Below are 9,912 nucleotides of genomic sequence, written 5' to 3'. Positions count from 1 at the left end.
AGCTGAAGTACCCTTTTACTGTTTTATGGTTATGTATATGCACATGGTGAAAGGTCAAGACTGTGGTCTTGGTTAGATATTTAAAAAAGAAATGCCGACTTCAAGATGACACACAGTGACTGTTTTAATATAAACAAGATAATTCTGGATCATTATAACTTTGGTCCTGTTCAGCATTATGTGTGGTATAGTGATAATAACACTGAACTGCTGAAATCTGCAGCACAGGAAACACAAGCAGTCAGATGTTCAGACAGTTAGTAAATAAACTCTAAGCTGAATCACTTATTTGAGAGGAAAGTAAAATTATCACCAAAATTGACTGACCAACAGTTAGCACACCCAACAGAGACTTGATCTCCCCCAGAAGCAACAGGATTTTGAGTTTAGAGGATCTTGGAAAAATAATTAAACATTAACATTTCTAATACTACAGTGACTGATAAATGATTACTAAGAAATTCATAAAGTCTAATTGAAGTCTAATGTTTTATCTGCTGTCAGTAATGTAAGTAACATGGCTCATCAGCTGCTTTCATGTGTTGTGTTGTTGTGTGCCTACGCTTAATTATTATGTGGATTTGGTGTCAGATCAGCGATTCTCCATGACCGGCTACTGGAGCGTATATATCCTGCCAGCACATTCAGTTCAAAAGCCTGTCTCTCATCTCATCAGCACCCTCCCATAGTGATTTTTTTTCACACAATGACAAATGAATTATGAAACAAACTAGGTATGAAACTAGAAACAGCTCTAATAGCTCTCCCCTCCTGAAGCAGTCCAGGATTCTGACAGGTTGTTGTGACAGATGTATTGCCTCTCAACTCGAGCTCTGATGGAATACGCTTAAATAAAACGCTGTATTTCAGATATATGGGCCTATCAACTATATGTCACTGTTTTGTTTTTTTATGCTTTATGACCTACCAGAAAGCCACAGTGTAAGTCACACCCTGGCAATTTGAAACAAAGTGGTTTATAAATAATCTGACAGCTCGAGTTTCTTGACCAGTGGGACTTCATTGTCCAACACTGTATTAACTTGGTGAGTGCAGGATATCACAACTGATAGAGATGATGAGCGAAACTACCAAAATGGGCCACACTGCAATTCCCTAACTCCAAAACCACTCTCTTTCCCTTATCTTAAAAGCCTAAACCTAACAACATGCGACACGAACGACTCCAACGGTTGACCCAAACCTCCTCCTCAAGACTTCTGTGACGGGCTGTAGTCAAAACCACTCATATCGAAGATAAGTCTGAGCACTTTTGAGACCCAGTGAGGACAGAGGTCAAATGGGTGAAAAGACCAAGTCACAACCAAGACCAAAATTACATTTCCTGAAATCGTGATAACAACTGTGAGAAGAAAAAATAAATAAATAAAAAAATACACATCTAAATGAGGACGCTTGGTTGTTACAAACTAAATTGGAGCGCATACGTCCACCAAGACCAAACAATCCTACACGTCTGTCAGATCCAGATTATTATCTATATCTGCCCCAAACTGTACAAAGATCCTGGATCTGCCCCATATTTTTACTGTAAATATTTTTTAATTGAAAAAAAATCTGTTAATATTTAAGCTATTTGACTGCAGGAAATGCTTTTGCTTAATCTTTTTTCTAGTTTCATCTTCTATTTTTTCTATTCTTCTATTCTTTATCTTCTTCTTCTTTGTTTATTATTATGCACCAAAACAAATTCCGCTCATGTGAAAACCTACTTGGTAATAGACCCGAGTCTGATTTTGAGAATAAGAAAACATCTTAAGATCAAAGTCAAGATGGGGCCCTGCTTCTGCATCGTATAAAAGGTTGATTTATAGTTGCATATAAGAAGTTACAGATATTACAGCTAGCCTGTACACATAGCCACTCTATAGCAATACCATATGGGGATCACAGTAGCACAGTAGTCTTCTCCTTTACATTAACACACATCCACTGCAAAACCTTACTGCAACCATCTCTATCACAGTGACTGATGTAAATATGCTCTCACAGTCACTGAACAAACAAGGCACACATTCGCACTGTTGCTCATATCCAGAAAATGAAAGACTGTGAACACAGTTACTGTAGGTAATCAGGATAATTATAGTATGATAGAGCCTGATCACGTCCGTCTAGTACTGTGGTTGAGGGTGAAATCTGATGCTGAACCACAAATCAAAGCGTATGCTGTTCAGATGGTATCTACTGCAGGCCATTAACCCTTTGCAGCAACTATAAATCCAGGTTAAGAATGTTATAATTTATATAGAGGAGAAAAACCCCTCCGGTGAAATCAGGCAGAAATTACATTTTCTCCATTTAGTGTTTTTCGCAAATAAAATTAGTAGCAGATAAACACGCCTTGTAGGAGTTAATATATAGAGCTATAAGTATTCTGCACTAAATCAACTTGCCACTGCTATAAATAAACACTTTACAGTAAACTAATTATGGTATTAAACGTATGATGTAAATCAGATATTGCTTGGAAAACACCGTCATCATTAAATGAATGTACGTGTTACACCTGCTGAAAACCTTGCATACAGTCCGCTTCAAAGCTCAGATGGTAATTCAAGCATACAGTAGAGTGAGAGTGTCTGCACTTGACACTAATGGGACAAAATTGCTGTTTCATAACAAAGACAGGCTCTTATGTATCTTGGCAACAGTTTATTTAGAAGAGAACTTTTGAGATGATTGCCCAGAGCAGCTAAGTTTCCACCTTTGTTAGTTTTTTATTCTTGCAAAAGAGGCATCTCATTTTCTTACATTACACAATGGCTGCTGTCTGGAATTAAGTGATTCCCTGAACAAGTCCATACCCTGACAGGCGCCACAAGTACTTAAAGGCAATTGAAAAGGCGTAAGAGATAGGTTGAATCAATAGCCTGTTTTTTTTTTTTTTTTTCTTCACGTCCCTGTCTACTCCCATTGTTGATATCTCCAGAAGGCACACAAAAGGCTGGCAGGCTGCAGCTTGAAAATAGCTGTATGGCAAGTGGAGCACCCTGGGAATAATTGAGAGCAGTGGCGGTGGAAGTGACGCGAAGATTAAGCGATTAACGTCCTATAGTAGGAAGCCTAGAGCTCTGGCTTAAATAGGATAGATGCCTCCTGGATACAGTGAATTATACACTCAGATGTATTTTTTTCTTTTGGTTTCCAGCTCGCCTGTTCAAATTCAAGTTCTTTTTCTTAAAAACAGCAATGTGGGCATCAAGGATGAGGCACAGAGAGAGGGCCTAAGCAGGTGATGGCATCCCTCTCCTCTTTCTGCCCTGAGTGCCTCACAACCATTTTGCCCTGGATCAATGGGATTTTAAAACCAGGCTGTGTCTCGACTGAGGGCTCCCCTAGTGTGTATGTGTGATTATGTGGAAAATGGTGGTCACTGCTGCAGGGGCACAGAATGAAAATACGTAATTATCCAGGGGAGAGTTTTGGTACTAAAGTGCATTTTTAACAAAACTTTTAAAGTTTCCGCACTGCACTGACTCTCAAATAAAAGACGGTATATGTAATCACTATAGAATCAAACAGAGCCCCCTATCCACATACTTCTGGTGTTACATAGCAAACTAAAATGGCACTCAGTGGAGAGCATACTTCTGCCAAGGATATATATGACTGTTTTTTTTACCTGTGAAACTGAACAAAGTGTTGAAAAATGCCCCTACCTCCCAATGTTTAGGAAAGGGATAAATAAATCCTGGACCTGCCCCTTTAACCGGAACTGCGCCAAAATTTAGTGGGCTCATTACCAGCCCATGTATGATTCGTCCACAAAGTTTGGCGCTAATCGGTTCAGTACTTTTTGCACAATCATACTGACAAACAAGTAGATATGGGTGAAAACATGACCTCCTTGGTGGAAGTAAAGACAAAAACCATAAATGATATAGTAATAATACTATCTGATATTGAAGAATCTCTACATCTCTATTAGGGAACTGAAAGCTACCTGACAGAGGACCATCTGTTATTAACAGACATGTTAATTCTTCTGCATTAAATAATATTTTAGACAATATGTTTCTACCTTTTTGGAAAAAGCCCCTTTCCTGTCCACAACAATAGACCTTTTTTTTCAACAGCTGACAGATTTGTCGCAGTAGGAAAGGCACAGGTGTTGATGAATGAATGATGACTCGGTTCAATTCAAGTGCCCCAGACAGTGTGACAGCCATCCAGCATGCATTATGCCAGAGCCCTGAAACTAAGGCAACTAAATGGAATTCAGCCATCATTCATTTTATCATTTACACCTGTGCTTTTCATACTGTCGCATGCCAAAATGTCTCCTTTGAGGCCTGTTGTCCTGTACACAAAACCATCTCCAGATAGAAATGATTTTCCCAGTGTGGTGTGGAAGAACTTAACTGACCTTAACCCCATCCAACACCTTTAGGATGAACTGGAACACCAACTGAGCGCCAGGAACTCAACATCATTGGCCAACCACAATAACACTCCTGTGGCGAGCAGCCTTGGGCAGTTGTGAGGGAAATCATAATGTTGTTCAATAAGGAACTTGTGTCCATTCCAATATTTTACTTCGTTGGTGTAACTCAACAGTCCTCCTTAAGTTTTGACCCCCCATTGGTCTCATTAACTGGGGTAAATCACTTAATTTTCAGTCACCTCATGAACCATGGGCAGAAGTCCACCTTAAACAACTAAGCAAACTGACTTAACCCATATAAAAACACACCCCAACCAAACCTTTTGAAAAATGGATGTTTTTTTATTTCAATGTAAAACAGACACAGGTGGAGACTGTAGAGACTGCCAGTCTGCTGCTTAAATAGCTTCAAATATACCAACACAGCATCTGAGTGTGCTTATGTGTTCTCAACGTGACACTCACAGTATTTTCTTTTGGTTTTGATTTTATTGGTTGGTACTCAGTGGCCGCTTTATTTGGTACATGTACAATCTAATGCAATCTGATACAGCTGTTCTGCCATAAAGTCGACTTTTATGATGCTCATAATGCTCAGTTTTTGTTGACAGTATCACCTATCCTGTCACAAGGCTGCCCTCCCCACTCAGGATGACAATCTCATCGATCTTGACTAATGGCGCTGTCACCTTGGACGCAATCTTAGGCAGGGCCTCGAGGACCAGTGCAGTCTTAGCTGCCTCTCCATACTGCTGGTAGGCGTCCGCCTTCAGTCTCAATTTCTCCGCCTTACCAACGGCTTCGATCATGGAAGCCTCCGCCTCCACGTCCCTGATCATCTTGATCTTCTCTGCCTCTGCTATCAGCAACGTTTTTATCTTCTGCCTCTGGCCAGCTGCTGCATTTTGTAGGCCTCAGCGGGCCTCTTGACCAAAGCAATGAGCTCCTTTTCTGTGCAGTCGATCTCCTTCTCCTCAATTGTGATCTGTTGCTTTCTCTGCACCACTTGGATCTCAATCTCCTCCAGACTGCTCCTTGGCGGCTTGCAGCTCATACGCCAACTGGGTCTCTGCCTTCTTCATGTCGACATCCTGGTTGAAGAAGGCTTTCTGCAGATCCAGTTCTCGTTTGGAGTCGACTGTCTGCTGGTTTACCTTTTCTTTCCGCTGCTGTGTCGACTCGGAATGGGGAACTATTCGACTGTAGGTCCAAACAAGGCTCTGGTGGTCTCCGGTGGTTTTTGTCTCTGAAGATAAGGTGTACGTCGTGGGAGGCTGGGCCTGGTGGCTCCTCTCTGACACCCAGAGGATAACACTGGAGCTCATGACTTTGCGGCCCCGATGTGAGGATGTGGAGACAGCAGAGGGGGTAGCCATCACTGTCACAGGGGTGGCTCAGGTGAAAGTCATGACAGAGCCTGACTTGCTGGCAGTGGCATGTGAGCAGTTTCTGGGTAAATCAGTGATGGAAATCAAAGCCGTGGTTCTGCAGACTTTGGAGGGACATCTGCACTCCATTTAAGGTACCTTGACTGTAGAGCAGATCTATCTGGACAGGGACCAGTTTGCTAGACTGGTCAGGGAGGTAGCGGCTCCTGATGTGGGCAGGATGGGCTTCGAGATTATCAGATTTACCATTAAGGATGCGTATAATAAACTGGATTACCTGAGCTCTCTTGGGAAGACGAAGACTACGGCTGTCCAGAGGAATGCAGACATTGGCGTGGCTGAGGCAGAGAGGGATGCTGGGATACTGGAAGCAGAATGTAAGAAAGAGATTATGGACGTGAAATTCCTGGCCGACAACAAGGTGGCCGATGCTCTGTCCCGTGGATAAAATAACACATCACTCCTGTCTGATGAATGTGTTGCAGAGCTTGGATGTGATGACTCTGGTGAGATCTCTAAGTGTGTACTGGAAGATTGGGTAGATGGTGCTCTCTCCTTCCTCTGCGGTGCCTGCTGGGAGGTTGTGGGTTGTGGCTGATATAAATGTAATGAAGGTAGGTTTTAGAACTACATTACAGATTAGAGTCCTGCAGTTCCATCTACATGCAGTACATGTCACATCATATTTTAAGATGCTGTTTTTAAAGATGACGCAGTCTGATTAGTCCTGCCACAGTTTCATAGGCCCTGTTCAGACCTGGTATTAATATCGATCTCGGGTTATCTGATCACAAGTGGTCAGCTCTCGGTTCGTCAGTTCACACCTGGCTTTAAAATGCGTCTCCACATGCGTCTCGATTGACCACTTGTGATCGGATCTCACTTTACCCTTAAAGTTCTGCATAATTGAGGGTGTGCCTTGAGTGACAGACGGGTGAGTGTATGCCGGCATATACCGAGTCCTCTTTGCCCATTTTTGGATTAGCAGGCAGTTCGGCAGGAGTCTGATATAGGCAAGAGGGCAATGACGGAACGGCCCACTCCGAGCTTCAAAACCGCTCTTCAACAACCTATGGGTGACATCACAGAGGCTACGTCCATCTTTATTTTCAGTCTATGGTGTGTATGAGAGCGAGCGAGTGAGAGAGAGACCGAGTAGGGCACGGAGGGGTTATTTGCTAATAAAGCGGGGAAGGGAGATCCGATTACAAGTGGTCAATCAAGACGCATGTGGAGACGCATTTTAAAGTCAGGTGTGAACTGACGTATTGAGAGCTGTCCACTTGTGACCGGATCACTGAATACTCATGTTAACTGATTAAGCTTATTTTCTTCATCGCGATATGGACATGTGCAATAAACACATCGCAAAAGATGAATTAGATGAATTGATGAATTAGAAAAAAATATTTTATTTACACGGGCCATGTATGCAAGGTTTTCAAGGCGCAGCGCCTGAACTGTAAGAACTGGGGGAAAAAACCTCTTTACCACGTTTTGGTGTATATGCAAACTTCAATATTTCTTTATTTATCGCAAGTACTATCGTCATTGCAAAATTAAACAGTGTCATCAAAGAATCAAAGTTGACTTATATACCAAGATATCTAAACACAAATTTAAATACCTTCTCTGTGGTAAATTTCTTAGACCTCACCCCTTTTACACTATTCCGTCATGACAGATTAACATCAAATACTTAATAAAACTCCACACTGGGCCAACAGACACACACTTACATATACACAAAACAAAAAACGCTGCAGGCCTGTGTGATGCTCTGGTGTGAAATCCTTATCATCAACGGGGCAAAACAAAGAAAGTTCAACTCACAGTTTTGGCGGCAGTCCTTGAGCAACAGGTCCTAAATCCGATGAGAGAAGCTAAAATGGCAGCGGCAAAGTCCTCCTCGGGATGAAGATGCACACCAACCGCTTTTCCGATCAACAGTGACGTCTTCTGTCCTCGTGGACTGTAGTTTGACACAGCCACACTCAAAGGTTATTGTCCGATCAAGCAACGGTGGCCTCTGACTTTGCAACTAGTAAACGTTAGCATAGCGCAGACAAACTACTCCTGTCCGATTAGCAATGGCGTCCGGCACAACCGCTTTCAGCTTAGCACGGACACACTCGTACACGTTACTTGAATCAACCGTGATTAAGCAAAATCATGGCTGCCTGCCGCTACACTTTTCTTCTGTTTTCCAGACACTTTCACCAGCTATTTTTACCGAGTGTTTTGTCAGTGTTTCTGCTTGCTCCGCGTCTCTCTCGCTCCGCCCACGTCTTCTCTCTGTTCCGGGTTTGTTTCTTCATCCCGCCCTCTACCACACCTCTGACCAATTACAACTGGTGACACAGACTGATACCTGCGTAAGCCAATCAGAGTAACTGAAACTAAAGACACAAGCTGTTTTTTTTCTTAGTTTACTAAAGTTTGCCCATATTGTTTAGAACGGTTATTTTAACTACTTGTTTAACAATTTACATCCTATTTTGCTTATGACTGCTTTATCTTAACATCTTCGTTAATATTTTTTTCTTTTATTAAAATTAATCATTTGTTTAATTGCTTTACAGAATTATTGTCATCTAACTTTATTGGGAACTGACATGTTTTAATCCCTTACTTTTACACAGGGGCTATAACCTTATAAAGTTTGTAAGATTTAGTGGTCTATAGCTGTAATTTCAAATGTCAGATACATATTTAATTGATATTAAAGGCCTTGGACTGGGGTCTGGGACAAGAAAAACTTGACTTGGACAGTCATAGTATCAATAGTATTTTGTTTGTGTTTATCCGTTGTGGAAGGAAGGTTTAAATTTGCAGCATCATCACTTCTATTGTCATATCGTTTGGCTGGTAGAACATTATTGTGCAGTCAAAGAATAGAATATCATGATATTTGTGCTGGACTGCGTCAATATATTAAAATTTGGTCATGCCCAAGCCTAGCGATTGGTGGGTCACAACCTTTGACTACTGACTGGATTTGTTTGCCTGGTCTCAGGGATTTCTGTTGCCGACTATTGGCTCACCAAAGGGTGTTTTCACCACATTAGTTCTGCCTTCTGAATCTGCTTTTGAATACCAGATCTTTGCTCCTGTGCTACACGGAAGCCTGCTGGATTCCACAGTGAAATCAAATGTTTAATATTCACATAGCCAAATAACATATAAGTAGTAACCATGACTGGTAAAATTGTGTTCTGGGTGTTACACCCAACACGATTCCATGGATCCACACCTGCAGCATCACCATCCTTTATGGGCCTCTTTCTTTTTTTAGTCATATTGTTAAATCACTTGCACACAGCCATTTCTCCAGTGAACCTTCTTGATGGCACCAGCCGTGGTTGCAGGAAGATTTGTGGCACATTTGCAAAGCTTCTATATGAAGTGCCGTGTCGTCTGCTCCTTTATGTGGAGTTGGGCAAGCATGGTGCGGATGGGTAGTGGGCTAGAGAGGAACAGATGGTCAGAGCAGTGGGGCTTCTCACAGCTGCCCTGTTCAAAAAAATACCCACAGCAGCTTCGTCTTGTAGCACTCAGACTGTATAGAGAGGATCACCACTGTAACTCTTTGTAAACTAGGATGTGTGAACAGTCTATGACCGATTCATTTCTTAACAACTACTCTGGAAAATCTTTCACTGCCCGACATGTCTGCTGGCTCTGATATCAACAACCTGCTTTTACTGTCATGGCTGCTGCTCTGCTATTACACTGTGCTCATACATGGACCATGAAATATTACCTACAAGTGAGATGCCAACTAACAGGGCAGCAATAAAAGGAAGCCATTTTTAATTTACTTGGTTCAATGAATCAATGTCTTGTCATTAGAAAAATGTCCATTACTGTCACTGGGTCAGTAATGTAATAATACATAATATGCGATACATAGAGTCTGCACATGTTTTACATATGATAGCTATTATACATGTAATTATATATGATTACACAAACATATCTATGTATCTGACCTGATGATAAACGATGAATAACATGCAGTAAAACAAAAGAAAACGCACATTATAATTATGAAATACATTATGAAATAACCAAATATAGTTACATACCTCCAGATGCACATTCACTCATACAGAT

General features: G+C 41.5%; 2 pseudogenes; one reads left to right on the top strand and one right to left on the bottom strand.

Annotated features, from left to right (window-relative positions):
- Positions 1 to 5,025: 5,025 nt before the first annotated feature.
- LOC111237240 lies at positions 5,026 to 5,559 on the bottom strand (annotated as a pseudogene).
- Positions 5,560 to 5,592: 33 nt separating this feature from the next.
- Positions 5,593 to 6,244, top strand: LOC111237234 (annotated as a pseudogene).
- The last annotated feature ends 3,668 nt before the right edge of the window (positions 6,245 to 9,912 follow it).

This window comes from Seriola dumerili, unplaced genomic scaffold, assembly GCF_002260705.1.
Source record: "Seriola dumerili isolate Sdu_G_001 unplaced genomic scaffold, Sdu_1.0 BDQW01000025.1, whole genome shotgun sequence".
NCBI lineage: Eukaryota > Metazoa > Chordata > Actinopteri > Carangiformes > Carangidae > Seriola > Seriola dumerili.
The sequence above is the reverse complement of the archived record's forward strand: the minus strand, read 5'-3'. Positions and strand labels throughout refer to the sequence as shown.